Source organism: Anser cygnoides, chromosome 8 (genome assembly GCF_040182565.1).
Source record: "Anser cygnoides isolate HZ-2024a breed goose chromosome 8, Taihu_goose_T2T_genome, whole genome shotgun sequence".
In the NCBI taxonomy this organism is placed as follows: Eukaryota; Metazoa; Chordata; class Aves; order Anseriformes; family Anatidae; genus Anser; species Anser cygnoides.
In genome coordinates, this window is record NC_089880.1 from 14,152,101 (window position 1) to 14,167,094 (window position 14,994).

At 39.3% G+C, this 14,994-nt stretch overlaps 1 long non-coding RNA gene across 1 annotated transcript in view; it reads left to right on the forward strand.

Moving 5' to 3' along the window:
• LOC125183847 (uncharacterized) overlaps positions 1 to 13,399 on the forward strand; it is a 36,944-nt gene extending 23,545 nt beyond the window's left edge. Inside the window, exons 3-4 of the long non-coding RNA XR_010833124.1 lie at positions 9,745 to 9,936; positions 13,278 to 13,399. This is a non-coding gene — a long non-coding RNA (uncharacterized lncRNA). The remainder of the gene's footprint in view (positions 1 to 9,744; positions 9,937 to 13,277) is intronic.
• Positions 13,400 to 14,994: the final 1,595 nt, after the last annotated feature.

Below are 14,994 nucleotides of genomic sequence, written 5' to 3' on the forward strand. Positions count from 1 at the left end.
TTCAGACTATGCTGTTGAATTTTTATTTTTCATTTCAGTCACTTTTTAGTCACTTTTTTTTTTTTTTTTGGCTAGATTATTTTTATGAGATGATTAAGTTCCTGGATCACCAATCATGCAAGGAGAACTGTGTATGTGTGTGTTTTTCTCCCACTCTCCTCCACTTCCTAGGTAATTCAGCATGTAAGAGTGAAATGAAAATATGTCAGTGCATCTGGGGAGAGAATGATGAGGTAGTACAAAGCTATAATAAGTCAATTTAAAATGAACATACATTGATATATACTTCCTTGCTTCCATTTCAATTTCAAAATATTAAATGTTTCTTATTAGCAATAAGCAGAAAAAAATGATGAATTTACAATATTGTCAATAGTTTCAATATACTATTGACAAAAGAGCTTAGCCCCACAGGATCATTCTTTATTGCCCCCCTGTATACTTTGATATTAAAAAAGATGTCTTAATAACCTCCAGGTTCTGTTTTGACTTTGCTTTTTAAAACAGTAAAAGAAAAATACCGACTGCAGGAATTGGTATATTGTTTCTAAATTCTTCAAGAGCTGTTATGGATCTAAAGAAAAATTGACTTTAAGCTAGTCTTTTCCTGTCTAGAAACTTCAGTTCATTTTAATAATATCATAGCAGGCATTCAATATGTTGTCCCCATGTTAGAGAATATAAATCTTGTTCCACCTCAAAAATAACTGAGTAAGGTTTTATTTTTCTAGATTATTTGGAGAAATTGAGATAAAAGTATTGATGTCTCCAACACTGTAGATTTCAACCTACAATTAATGGCTTGTTTCCATCCTTTTAAATGGAGGCATTCAAATTCTAACCTAATTAGGTATGGAAAAACCATACTTTATGTCTCAAGTTTAGGGAAACATTTGACTTTGAAGTAAAAGGGATTCAGAAGCTTCAGAAGAAAATATATTAATGAAACCATGCCACATGCAAAGGCTTTTTTATTACTATTTTTCAATTTTTTTTTTCAAGCCAGCATATTTTAGATGCCATGATTTAGCTGCAGTAAGAACTGCTCTTCTGTAACTGCAGTATAGGCCTGAATCAGTTACAGTGAATTGTTTTTTATGTCCCTGTTCACAACATAGAACTGAAAAAGTAGTGCATTATCTGCCTTTATTAAAATGTAATGTTTCATTGCACTGACATCATAAAGGATGTTTTCCTCAATTTGCTGCAACAGAATGAACTAATTTCTCACTTTCTAGGAAGAGTTTAGCAAACAGTCAGTATATTCTTTTTTTGTTATTATTTATTTATTGATCAGTGCTGTGCTGCTCTATAGAAGGGTATTCTGTGTTTAAATTAAATGATTTAAAAGATACTGAGTAAGTACTGAAGCAAAAATAAAAAAGTGCTGAAGTCCTGATATTATTTATAATTGGCAGATTTTTTATGATTCTGTACAATAGTCTTAAAAGATGGAATGATCCATTGATATTTACCTTTTATTTCTTTTTTTAACATAATGCCCATGGAATTTACATGCTCCCATTTTCCCACAGATAACTGTAGATGACATAAAAAGAAACTCTAAACAAGGGAGATCAGGGGGAAAAGGTGGATAAACTGAGTTACCAAAAAATGAAATGTTTTTCCAAATATTATGCTAATGTTTCACTGTAAGTCAAATCTCAGAATGTTGATGCCATTTTCATCACTTTGCTATCAGTTATTCTTGACAAAATAAAGCTTCTTGTTCTCATTAGGGTTCATGGAAAAAAATGCAAAATTTTACACTAGCTACCCATTTCTTGGTAGAGAGGGCTAAGAGTTTTTCTTTCCTAACTACAACCCTAATAGAATGAAAGATGTAGTAAACTGTGTCTTGGGCTGCATTTTGAGGGCCCTTTGTGGCCCTCCTCTGTGTCTGCTCTAAGAGGTCTATGTCTTTCTTGTGTTGGGGTCCAACGACCTGGATGCAATCCTCCAGGTGTGGTCTCGTGGCAGCAGAGTAGATGGGGAGATTCACCTCCCTCAACCTGCTGGTCATGCTTGTTTTGATGCATCTCAGGATATGACCGGGTTTCTGGGCTGCAAGCACACATTGCCAGCTTGTGTGCAATTATTCATCCACCTCTACCTCCAAAGTCCTTCTCTCTAGGGCTGCACTCTATCCACTCATTTCCCAGCCTGTATTCCTGCTTGGGATTGCCTTGACTCAGTTGCAGGACCTCACAATTGACTTTGTGAGGTTTGCAACTTCATGAGTTTTGCACAGGCCCACTTCTAAAGCCTGTCAAGGTCCATCTGGATGGCATCACTTCCTCCAGCTTGTCAACTGCACCGCTCAGTTTTGTGTCTTCCACAAACTTACTATGGTTGCATTCGATCCCGCTGTAATATGTAATATTGATCCCAGTACAGGATCCAGAGGAAAACTAAGTCTCTGGTCTCCATCTGGACTTCAAGCCATTGACCACAGCTTTTGGAGTGTGACCTTGCAGCCAATTCCTAGTCCACTGAGAAGTCCATCCATCAAATCCATCTCTCCAATCTAGAGACAAGGATGTTTTATCAAATGCTTAGCAAAAGTCCAGGTTGATGATGACAGTTGCTCTTCCCTTATCCAGCAATTCTGCAACACCATTGTAAAAGGCCACCAGATTTGTCAGGGATGATCTACCCTTAGTGAAGCCATGCTGGCTGTTGCCAATCACCTCCTTATTTTCCATGTGCCTTAGCAGAGTTTCCAGGAGGAAACTGCTTCATGATCTTGCCAGGCATAGAGGTGAGACTAAGTGGCCTGTATTTCCTTGGTTCTTATTTTTCTTTCCTTCTTAAAAATGGGATTTATTTTTTCCCCTCTTCCAGTCACTGGGAACTTCAGTGGACTGCTACAACTTCTCAGATATGATGGACAGTGGCCTAGCAACTTCATCTGCCAGTCCCCCTGGGACCTGAATATACAACTCATCAGGTCTCATGGACTTGTGTACCTTCAGGTTCCTTAGATGAGAACCTCCGCAAGAAGATAAAGGAAGCTTCTGTATTGAGTTTACATGGCAAGGCTTTGGCAGCAGGGAGGGAGTAGGGGTAGCTTCTGTGAGAAGAGACCAGAAGCTGCCACATGTTAGATAAGGGCCAGCTTCAGCTGGCTCCAAAAGGGATCTGCTGCTGGCCAGAGCTGAGCCAATAAGTGATGTTGTTTGCAGCTCTGTGAGAGCAGATTTAAGAAAGGGAAAAAAAACCTGCTGCGCAACAACAGCTGGGAGAGTGAGGAGTGAGAACCAGCCCTGCAGACACCAAGATCAGTGCAGGAGGATGGCGGGAGGTGCTCCAGGCAGGTAGCAGAAGTTCCCCGGCAGCCTGTGGAGAGGCCCCTGGTGGAGCAGGCTGTCCCCCTGAAGCCCATGGGTCCCATGGCAGAGCAGATCTCCATGCTGCAGCCCGTGGAGGAGCCCCCGGTGGAGCAGGTGGATGTGGCCTGGAGGAGGCTGCGGCCCATGGAGAGCCCCCGCAGGAGCAGGCCCCGGGCCGGAGCTGCAGCCTGTGGAGAGGAGCCCACGCAGGAGCAGGGGGTCTGGGGGGAGCTGCCGCCCGTGGGGGACCCGTGCTGGAGCAGTTTGCTCCTGGGGGGATGGACCCTGTTGTACAGAGCCATATTTGGAGCAGTTCCTGAAGAGCTGCTGCCTGTGGGAAGCCCCAACAACATCGGTTTGGGAAGGACGGCATCCCATGGGAGGGACCCCACACGGAGCAGGGGCAGAGAGTGACCATGAAGGAGCGGCAGAGTCAAAGAGTCATGAATTAACTGCAGCCCTCTGTCCCCATTCCCCTGCACCACTCCGGGGGATGGTGTAGAAGAGGGTGGGTTGGAAAGGTGTTTGTTAGCTTGCTTTTCTTTCTCACTGCTCTAGTCTGTTACTAATAGGCTATAAATTATTTTATTTTCCCTATGCTGATTCTGTTTTGCCCATGACGGTAATTGTTGAGTAATTTCCCTGCCTTTATCTCAACCTGGGAGGTTTTTTTTTTTTTTTCCCTTTCTATTTTCATCATACTTTCTCCCCATTTTCCTTTGAGGAGAGGGAATGAGAGAGCAGCTGTGGTGGAGTTTGGCTGCCTGGGAGGGTAAAACTTCCACAGCTTCATATTCACACACTCCAGTCCTCATGGGGGACTTCTACCACCCCAATATCTGTTAGAGGGACAGCACAGCAGGGCATAAGCAATTCAGGAGGTTCCTGGAATACACTGATGACAACTTCCTTCTCCAAGTGATAGAGGAGACAATGAGGAGAGGTGCTGTGCTGGCCCTCATTCTCACCAACGAGGCGGGGGGGGGTGGGAAATGTGAACATGAAGGACAGCCTGGGCTGCAGTGATCATGAAATGGTGGAGTTCAAGATCCTTGGGGAACGATCATGCTCATGACCCTGTACTTCAGGAAAGCAGACTTTGGCCTCTTCAAGGATCTGCTCTGGCCAGCGGCAGGTCCTTTTTGGAGCTGGCTGAAGCTGACCCTTATCTAACATGAGGCAACTTCTGGTCTCTTCTTACAGAGTAGTCCGAAGTACCTCCACTCTCGACCACTCTGATAAGTTCTTCCATATTGCTAAGCAACAAGTCCAGCAAAACCTCTCCTCTGGTTGTTTTTCTTATCGCCTGCACTAGGAAGTTTTCCCAAATGCATTCTAGCACTTTCCTGGACTACTTGCTGTTGGCTGTGCTATTTTTCAGCAGATGTCAGGGTGGTTGCTGTCATCTAGCAGGATCAGGACCTGCAATTGAAGAAAGAACTCTTCATTAACATGCTCTTCTTGATCAAGTGGCCTCTAGTGGACACCAGCCACAAAGTTTCATTTATTGTCTTGGTCTCTAATTTTCACCCATAAGCTCTCAATCTCTGTGCATTTCTGTTCTTCAAAGACAGCTCTATGCAATCAATCCTGTTTTTTTTTTTTTTTTTTTTTTTTTTTTTTTTTTTTTTTGCATAGAGGGCAGCCCCCCAACATTCCTTCCTTGCCTTTCCCATCTGACCATTTTATAACCATCAATTGCAGTAATCCAGTGGTATGATTCATCCTACCAAGTTTCCATGACAGCGCTTAAAAATCTTAGTTTTCCATCTGGATGGTGGTTATCAGCTCCTCCTGTTAACCCATGCTGTGTGTGCATGCTTGTGGAGGCAGTTCATTTAGTTCTTTGACTGACTAACCTTTTTCACAGAACCTTTTTGATGGTTGTGGGACATTACTCACTTACTGTGATAGGTGCTCAAGATCACCCTGTTGCTTGTGAGTGGATGAGTTTTACGGTTTAGCTCCACCCCAATCCAGTTCATTCTGCTATAGTAATTTAGTAATTTAAGATGATGTAAACAGAATTGTGCAGTGTTCTGAACATGCATCAGCCAAAGATTCATGCAACAGAATGCTGATGTGCTCTTGTTTTATTTGTGTATCATTTTATTCCTTTCACAATAGTTCTGTTTCTAACAATTGCTAACATTTTATTTGCTTCTGGGCTAATGCCAAATGCAGAGCTGATTGCTTTAGCTGCAGTGTCTTACTCCTGAGTAGCAATGAGCAGCCTAGGGCCTATCATTTTGAATGCAATTTGTTTTCTTCTCTGGACATCACTTTACATTTAGTCAAAGTGAATTTCATTTATCAGTCTATTAGTTATAAATTCTCATAGAAACGTTTTTCAGTTCTTCATAAGATCCTTTCATCACTATCCGTTTTTAAATTTCTTATCATCTGCAAAGCATAACAAGCTCACCAGGATTTGTGATTTTATGAATGATGATAACAGTGGATCTGAGTAAGAGACTATGAGATTGTAAGTATATTGACCATTCATGTAAGGAGATATGAAGATGTAGAAAAACAGGTTTCAGCATAGAATCCTGCCAAAATCCTAGTTTTGAGAAATTACTATTTGTTTTCATCCTCTACTTTTTCTATTTTAACTAATTATTTTTATTATTTTATCCAGGCATGGAGCTCCTTCTTAGTTTCCCTAGAAGATTTTCATAACGGATTTTGCCAAAACTTTCGGAAATCCAAACAGTATAGGTTAACTGCATCCTTATCCATATGTTCTTCATCCCTACAAAGCAAAGAAGATAGGTAGAGATTCTGCTAAGACTGTAATGAAGCCTGCAATACAAATTTGTTATTTTTTCAGGACTTTTTTTTTCTTTTCTTTTTTTTTTTCTTTTTTCAGAAAAGTAGATATTTGTTTGTTTCAGAAAAGTAAATGTTCATCCAAACCATGGATGAATTTCAGTTTGAACTAACAGTTTAACCATGAGATTCTAAGCATTTGGAATCTCATTTTCCATAGTTCTAAAATAGCCTATAGTGAGGTGGAGATCAGGTTCTCCTCCCAAGGACCAAGTGATAAGATGAGGGGAACCAGCCTCAAGTTGTGCCAGGGGAGGTTTAAGTTGGATATTAGGAGAAATTTCTTTACTGAAAGGGTTGTATGGCTTTGGAATAAGCTTCCCAGGGAATTGGTTGAATCACCATCCCTGGAGGTCTTCAAGAAGTGTGTAGATTTAGAATTTAGTAGCATGGTTTAGTGGTGGTCTTTAGTACTAAGTTAAAGGTTGCACTGGATGATCTTAGAGGTCTTTTCCAACCTGAATGATTCTATGCTTCTGTGATTCTACATATTTTTACTGAATAGTGCTTTGAGTTCATCTAGAATGATGAATTGTATCCTCAGATCTGGGATTGAGGTAAAAAAAAATTATAAATCTTCAAAATTTTATTTTTTGTTTTCCTCTCCATAATTCAGAAAATCACTGAATGGCTTTTACTCAGCTTTTTCAAAAATCCAAGGGATATTTTGGACATCAGGACATTCAGTTTTTATTTCAGGTGCAAGCATAAGAAACCATACACAGCAAAAAATAAAATAGAGGTGGGAAAAAGATGTGGAGCATACATGGAGATGAAAATGAGGGGTGAGCAGAAATATTACTGTTAATGGAAAATGTTACTGAAGAGAACAGATAAGGAAATAGGTGAAAGGAAAACATAAAGTTTTAAGGAAAACAGACTCATAAACAAATTCTTAGATTTATAGACTACTGAATGTTAGTCCTTTTTTGCCTTGTAGTTTTGGAACTGGAGGGTTGTTAAAGTATTTGGGTCCAATTTTGTAAATGTCAATAAAAAAGTAGAAAAATAAAATGCTGTCTGAACTTTTGAAAGCTTCTTTGAATGAATCCTCAAGCTGATGGAGATGTTAAGCAAATAGAATAACATGCAAATAGGATTACAATGTTTGTAAAATTATATTCTCTGTCAGTTGCAATGATTAGCTTTTCTACCATGAATTCATACATTACTTAAAATTCCTTTTGCACTGATGTACCATAGCATATTACTGGTTTGTAGATGAGTATTATTTGTCAGGGGAAAATATGGTGTGACGGCAATGATTTTCATATTTAGTGTACTCACTCAGACAGTAATGGGACACACAACCATTGCCCTATAATTATTGTTGATTGCAGAAGTTGATACTCCGTGATGATACCCAAGTTAATTAATTTCAGTTGGCCAGCTACTGTCTAGAAAAGGCCTTGGGCTGAGGTTGTTGTTTAATCAAAATCATGTTTTTAATAAAAGAGGAAGAGATGAGGATGGATGCTAGATTTCTATGGAATTAGAATTTAACTCTTTGTGAACTAACTGAAAGATTGACAAAATATGTGAGTTTTGGTTTTCTTTCTAAAACTGAAATATTTCCCAGTCCTTTGTACTTCTCATAACTTGTGCTAACTGGTATGAAATAGTTTTGAATTAGGAGGCTTTTTCTAAGTTGTGGGCTGGTTTCATTGTTTCCTATTGTAAGTTATAAGCTACAAGCTACTCTTTGGTTATACACTTTGATTGCTTCTGTATGAGACTCACTATCTACTCATTTTTTAATTAATCTTAAAACTTGATCTTAAGCATCACTGCTCATTTCTACAATAACATTCATCAACCTAACAAAATACTAAATTCATGGGAGAATTTTATTGATTTAATAATACATGCTAACTCTGCAGGAAATTTGCCTATGAAGAAAAAAAATATTGAATGTATTTGGGTTTGCCTTCTGTCACAGAGAAAAGAAGTCAAGAATGTTCTTTTCTGTCAGTCCCCCTTTCTTCTTTCTGTGTGTGTCCATTCTGATGATCTCAGTCACATCTAGGAAGATGCCTATGAAGCTATTGCTGCTACTGTGTGGTGAACAGTTTTTGACAGTAAAAATTTAACTTCTCAAGGACTTTAATATTAATGTAGAAAATGAATCTTCAAGTAAGGATTTCTGGAAGTGAATATGTGGTATTTTAGATCTTGTGTAACTCTTTTGTTGTTTTGTAAATACTTCTAGTAGCCTCCATGTTGTATTCAGTATTTCTGGTTAGAGTTTCTTCAGGATTCATTATACCCTCTTCAATATTGTTAATAAAGCTATTTTTAAGAGTTACAGAAATCCTCAACAAGATTAGTTAGTGGTACCAGAGAATCTTATTAGGCGGCACGATATTATTGTAGAGATGTAACAGTAGAAATGTAAGATTAAAACAAAGTGGTAGAAGTAAAGAGAAATCCTCTTTTGTAAGCCACAGATAGTGCAAACTAAAATGTTTTGTTATTATCCTGAACCAATAACTCACAAAAATGTAAACCATCCTATGGTAGGGATTTTTCTTTTTGTTGAAACATTTTAAATGTGATGATTTTTTTTTCCTCATTTTTACTACGAGTAATATTCATTCTCACAGAATATTTGGCACACTAAATTATCAAGTGAAACAGAAGTTTTAGAATTTTGCTTTTGTTTTCCTCTCAGTTCCAAATTATTTTGAGATCCTAATTAATTATCTTTGTTTCTCTTACATTGCTACTAATTGTATTTAAACTGTAAATCTTTGGAACTGTCTAGGCAGTGTTTAGCAATGCATGAATGTCATAATATACTGCCTCTCTTAAAGTCTATGTCAAATTTCCCAGTATCGTTGGCAGAGATCTTGATCTAGGCTTATATTATCAATGTAGAAAAGTGGTGGGTATGTTGAACTTTTAGTCTTTTTTTTTGTCAGATCTGTATAAGTTTCTCTAAAGTGGCACTACGAATCTTTATTCCTTCTGTTCAAAAATCTGCATGACTGACAGTGGAAACATAAAAAGTGATAAATTTCTTTTGCTGATAAGGGTGAAATTTAGAAAGCTCTTTCTGTCTCAGCTTTGTATGACACAAAAATTCAAAATGTTAGATATCAAAGGAAACAGTCGCACACTTTGATATCTGATCTCAGTCTGTAGTTAATTCAGTAGTTAATTTAGAGCAAGTTCAATATGAACTAAATCAGTTGCTGCTGCTGTAGTGAATGAGCCCTCCCACTCTGATTATTAAAGGCAAGATTGTTGGGAGAGTCTTCAACCCTCCTTCCCTGCACAGTGACAGAGTGGTGATGCTTTTACTTTTAGTCTTTTTATTATCTTGGAGTGGAAGGGAACATGAAGTGAGGCCATGAAAATGTAATGTGACCCATCACATGTGCCTACAAGATTATGTCATTCTTCAGAGGCAGAATCTTTAAGGATCCCTAGGAAGGTCTCTGGAATTTATAGATTTTTCTCTGTGATACTCAAGAGTCATGTTACCAGGCTCAAAAGCCTAAAGCTCCCTCTAAACTGAGGCTATGTTTTTGTATTCAAGTACTTTTCCTCTCATAAGTGATTTTTCTGAAATTTAAAGATTCACACAGATTGTCGCAGACAAGGTGCTGCCTTGACCACCGCCACATATAACACTGCCAGTACTCACACAAAACACAGCATTACAGAATCACAGAATGGCCAAGGTTGGAAAGGACCTCTGAAGATCATCTAGTCCAACAACCCTGCCAAGCAGGATCACCTACAGCACATTCCGCAGGATTGCACCCAGGTGGGTTTTGAATATCTCCAGAGAAGGAGATTCCACAGCCTCTCTGGGCAACCTCTTCCAGTGCTCTGTCACCCTCACAGTAAAGAAATTCCCTCTCATATTTAGCTGGAACTGCCTGTGCTTCAGTTTGTGCCTATTGCCTCTCGTCCTGTCGCTGGGCACAACTGAAAAGAGACCAGCTTCATCCTCTTGACACCCTCCCCTCAGAGATTTATATACATTGATGAGGTCTTCCCTCAGTCTTCTCTTTTCTAGGCTAAACAGGCCCAGTTTAGTCAGCCTGTCCTCGTACAACAGGTGCCCCACTCCTCTAATCATCTTCGTAGCCCTCCTCTGAACTTGCTCCAGTAATTCCATGTCCCTTTTGTACTGGGGAGCCCAGAACTGGACACAATACTCCAGGTGGGGCCTCACCAGGGCTGAGTAGAGAGGATCACCTTCCGTGGCCTGCTGTCAACAGGCTCTTCCGAGTGCACCCCAGGATACCATTGGCTTTCTTGGCCACAAGGACATGTTACCGACTCATGGTCAGCCTGCTGTCCACCAGGACTCCCAGGTCCCTCTCTGCAGAGCTGCACTCCAGCAGGTCAGTCCCCAGCCTGTGTGGTGCTTGGGGTTATTCCTCTCTTAGGTGCAGGACCCTGCACTTGCCTTTGTTGAATGTCATGAGGTTCCTCTTGGCCCAACCCTCCAGCCTGTTGAGGTTCCTCTGAATGGCAGCACAACCCCCTGGAATATCAGACACTCCTCCCAGCTTTGTGTTGTCAGCTTCACCAAGGGCAAGGGATGAGTGGATGTCATCTACCTGGACTTCTGTAAGGCCTTTGACATGGTCTCACTGGACATCCTGGTCTCCAAACAGGAGAGCAATGGATTTGATGGGTGGACCATGCAATGGATAAGGAAGGCCACACCCACAGTGGTGGTCAAGGGCTGTATGTGCAGGTGGAAGCTGGTGATGAGTCCTGTCCCTCAGAGACCCGGTCTTGGGACCAGTGGTGTTTAATATCTTTATCAATTACATAGACAATGGGAACGAGTGCACCCTCAGCAATTTTGCAGATGACACCAAGCTGAGTGGTGCAGTAGATAGAACAGAAGGAAGGGATGACATCCAAAGGACCTGGACAAACTAAGAAAGTGGGCCCATGTTAACCTAATGAGGCTCAACAAGTCTAAGTGCAAGAGGATGGACTGAGTGAAGAACTCACTGAGAGCAGCCCTGCAAAGAAGGACTTGGGTGTTCTGGTGGATGAAAAGCTCAGCATGACCCAGGAGTGTGCACTTGAAGCCCAGAAAGCCAACTGTATCCTTGGCTGCACCAACAGAGGCATGGCCAGCAGGTTGAGGGGGGTGATATCAACCTAGAGGGGTCCCCCTTTTCTCTGCCTTTGGCAGAAGGGTTGGAACTAATCTTTAAGATTCCTTTTAACTTTGTATCTTCAAAGCACTGTCAAAGCATTAACTAATTAATCTTCATAACATCCCCAAGGAAATTAATGGCCTATACAATTCCTAATTGAGTGTGTTCTTCAAAATCCCTAATGCTCATCATCTAGCACTTAAATTAATAACGTTACCCAAAAGTCCTTAATTCTATAAATTTAACAGTCTAAATTCTCAGTACTTGCATCAGTTTTACAGAATATATAGAACTTGAAGGACAATGGCATGGGATTTTGGGAACCGAATCTTTGCTTTGAGCCATTTGGGAAATTACAAACTAGAATAAAACCTAATGATAATAAGCATTTGGCACACTATGACTGCTTCATAAGACAAATAATTTGGTAACTCTGGAAAAGGTATGTGTACACACACATAGACTCACAAATAAATGCACATACTAAATTTTAACTCAAACATTTTCAGGTAATGAAAGCTGTTCAGGATCTATTGTTAGAGTCCTTTTGCAAATAGTAAAGTCTGAAAAGAATGTCCAACACTCATCTCTTCTTACTTTGATTAGTAAATTAAAGATAGAAATATTTATTGGAGTTAGTAAAAACACCAAAGTATCAATTTACTTATCATGGCCTAGATTAAATATCTTATTACACTACAATAATTCATTTTGTTAATCTTCAGCTACCAAATAGGAACAAACTACAGTTTATTCAAGTCTGTCTTGTAATCTCCAAGTTCAAAGTGTTACAAATAGGTACCTGTGGCTAGATTAATTACCATACTTAATAATTCAATTCTTGACTAGCAGTGACCCTCCTGAATCAGACTTAAAGTTCCACTGGAGAAAGAGCTCATCAACCAGCCATTTGATCATCTCTGTTACTTATCAGTTCTTTGCAGAAGACACCCCTAGATAACAATCAAAATGGTTCAAAAAATAATTTTTGTAAAGACAGGAGAAATATATGTAGCATAAATTTGAAATATATCCTATTATGTTGTAGTTTTATTTTTTATGCACTTTATATATGCATGAAATATATTTTGGATACTTACAGGAGATTATTTAAAAAATAAATATGAAGGCAAACATATCTGCTGGGTATGTTTTCCAGATTTTATGTTGAATATATTCTCATATAACTGCATATTCAAATATTGCTTTCCTTAGAAAGTATGAAGTATATTTTAAGCATACTATCACACAGATTTTATATATATACGTGTGTGTATATAAATAAATGCATGTATTGATATAGTAGTATGAGCTGTTAAAAAATCTCTCTTAGTCATTGAGTTAATTTTCTTCACTTTTGAAGAAAATGGCTGAGAATTGTAAGGAAAAGTGATAAATGAATTTTGGAGAGAAGAGCTCTCAAAATGGCTAAAAACTTCAGCATAGTTATTCCCAGCTCTATAGGATCCTTCTGTTGGCTACAGGGAGGGGCTGACCTCATCAAGATGATTCATACTGAATTTAGCCTTTTAAGCTGTATTTAGGAAGATCTCTCTCCTTTATTTTCTTCTTCCTAGCTATATAGAGTTAGGATGGGAAGAATCATTAAATTAATCTCCGTGAATTACCCATCTGCATCAGGTTTTGGTTTACAAACTTCTCTCATATTTCACATCTTTGGGAATTACTGTGCTTTAAAATATAGTTACATTTATTTTACAAAGGCATGATTAATATTATCCCCAAATAGTGGGATTAACAAATAAGATGTAAAGAATCCAGTGCTAAATTTGTTGTAATTGGAAGCAGTTCCAATTTTTCCCAGGTTACAAATTCCTGGAGAGGACACAAGAACAAAAAAACATTGCTCAGAAACTTTAATTGACTCTACTTATGTGAACTGGATTATAAATGTTACACATATAAAACTTTCCAGTCCCTAAAGAATCTGATTTCTTTCATTTAATCTATCTTTCAGGTTTTAATTAGCATGATGGAAAACTCAATTACTCCTGAAATTACATCATTGTAATTTGTAACCCAAAAGAATGGAATGTAACGCTTCTTCATTTCCACTTTCATTGAAAACATGGCTTTAACATTCAAATCTGAAAGCTCTGGGGACAGACAGGAGCTGTTGTACTGGATTTGGCTGGGATGGAGTTAACTTTCCCCAAAGCAGCTTATAGTGTTGTGCTGTGCTCTTGTAGCTAGAGCAGCACTGATATCACACCAAGGTTTTGTCTATTGCTAAGCAGTGCTGGCACAGCATAAAGACTCTTTCCAACCTCTCCCACCCTGGAAAAAAGTGAGCAGGCTGGGCTTGGTGTCGGCAAGAGATGGGAAGGAGGCATCATTGGGGCAGCTGGCCTAAACCTACCAAAGGGATATTCCATAGCATATGATGTCACATTCAGCAATAAAAGCTGGGAAAGAGGAAGGGGGGGTGGGATGTGTGTGTGTGTTGGGGGGGGGCGGGGAGTTCTCTTTATGAAAATAACTGTCCTGAGCAGCTGATGCATGTTGACGCTCTGCTTCTTAAGATGTGGCTGAACATCTGTTACTTATGGGAATTTATGGGAATATGGGAAATAGAGAACAATTGTTTTCTCCCTTTGCTTCCATGCCGCCTTTCCTTGATTTTCTCTTTTCCTTTAATTAAACTGTCCTTACCTCAAACTGTGAGCCTTTTTTCCATCATATTTTCTTTCTCTGTTCTTTTGAGGAGTGGGAGTGACAGAGTGGTGTTATGGAGTTTAGCTAGCCATCATTGTGAAACCACCACAGCTGGTTTGCATCAATCCACGTTTGTAGTCAGAACTTTGATGCCCATATCAAAATTCTCAGTGTTTTTCTTGAATGGCTTCCACAGATCATTTAGGTTGATATTTAATATTATTTCTGCTTACTTGCTGTTTAGTTTCTTGGTGGCCTGGTGTTAGTGATAGTTTTCTAGTTAGTGATAGTTTTCTGTGATAGTTTTCTTCACAGTAGTTGATATGGTGCTGTGTTTTGGATTTAGGATGAGAGCAAAGTTGATAACACACCAGTGTTTTAGTTGTTGCTGAGCACTGCTTACACTAAGCTAATGACTTTTAAGCTTCTTATACTGCCCTGCCAGCAAGGAGGTTTGGGGCAGAGAAGAAGCAGGGAGGGGACACAGCCAGGACAGCCAATCCAAACTGGCCAAGGGGATATTCTATACCATATAATGTCATGCTGAACAAAGCTGGAGGGGACTGGGGGAGTGGGCCTGCTGTTGCTCAGGGACTGGGTGGGAATCAGTCACCTGGTGCTGAGCAATCGTGTTGTGCGTCACTTGTTATTTTCTTATTTTTAATCCTTTTTTTTTTTGTGAGTTCTCACAGTTTTATCTTTTTCAGTACTCTCTTCCATCCCTGTGTTAAATCACAATACTTGGTTTAACTTAAAGAAGATTTTGAAATAGATTGGTTTTTTTTGGAAGCGCCTTGCCCCGAAAGGACGAAGGCTTTTTTTTTTTTTTTTTTCTTTTTTGTCTTGAAGCATCAGAATTTATGCACAATCTTCTAATGTCTACTTATCAGTCACTCAACCTCACTCTGATATTGCTAATGATGACATTCAGCAGAGATGGAAAATTGGTTATCCCAAAAGTCACCTCACCTTTCAGGGAGATAATTAATGTATTTTTTACATATATGATTCTAATATAT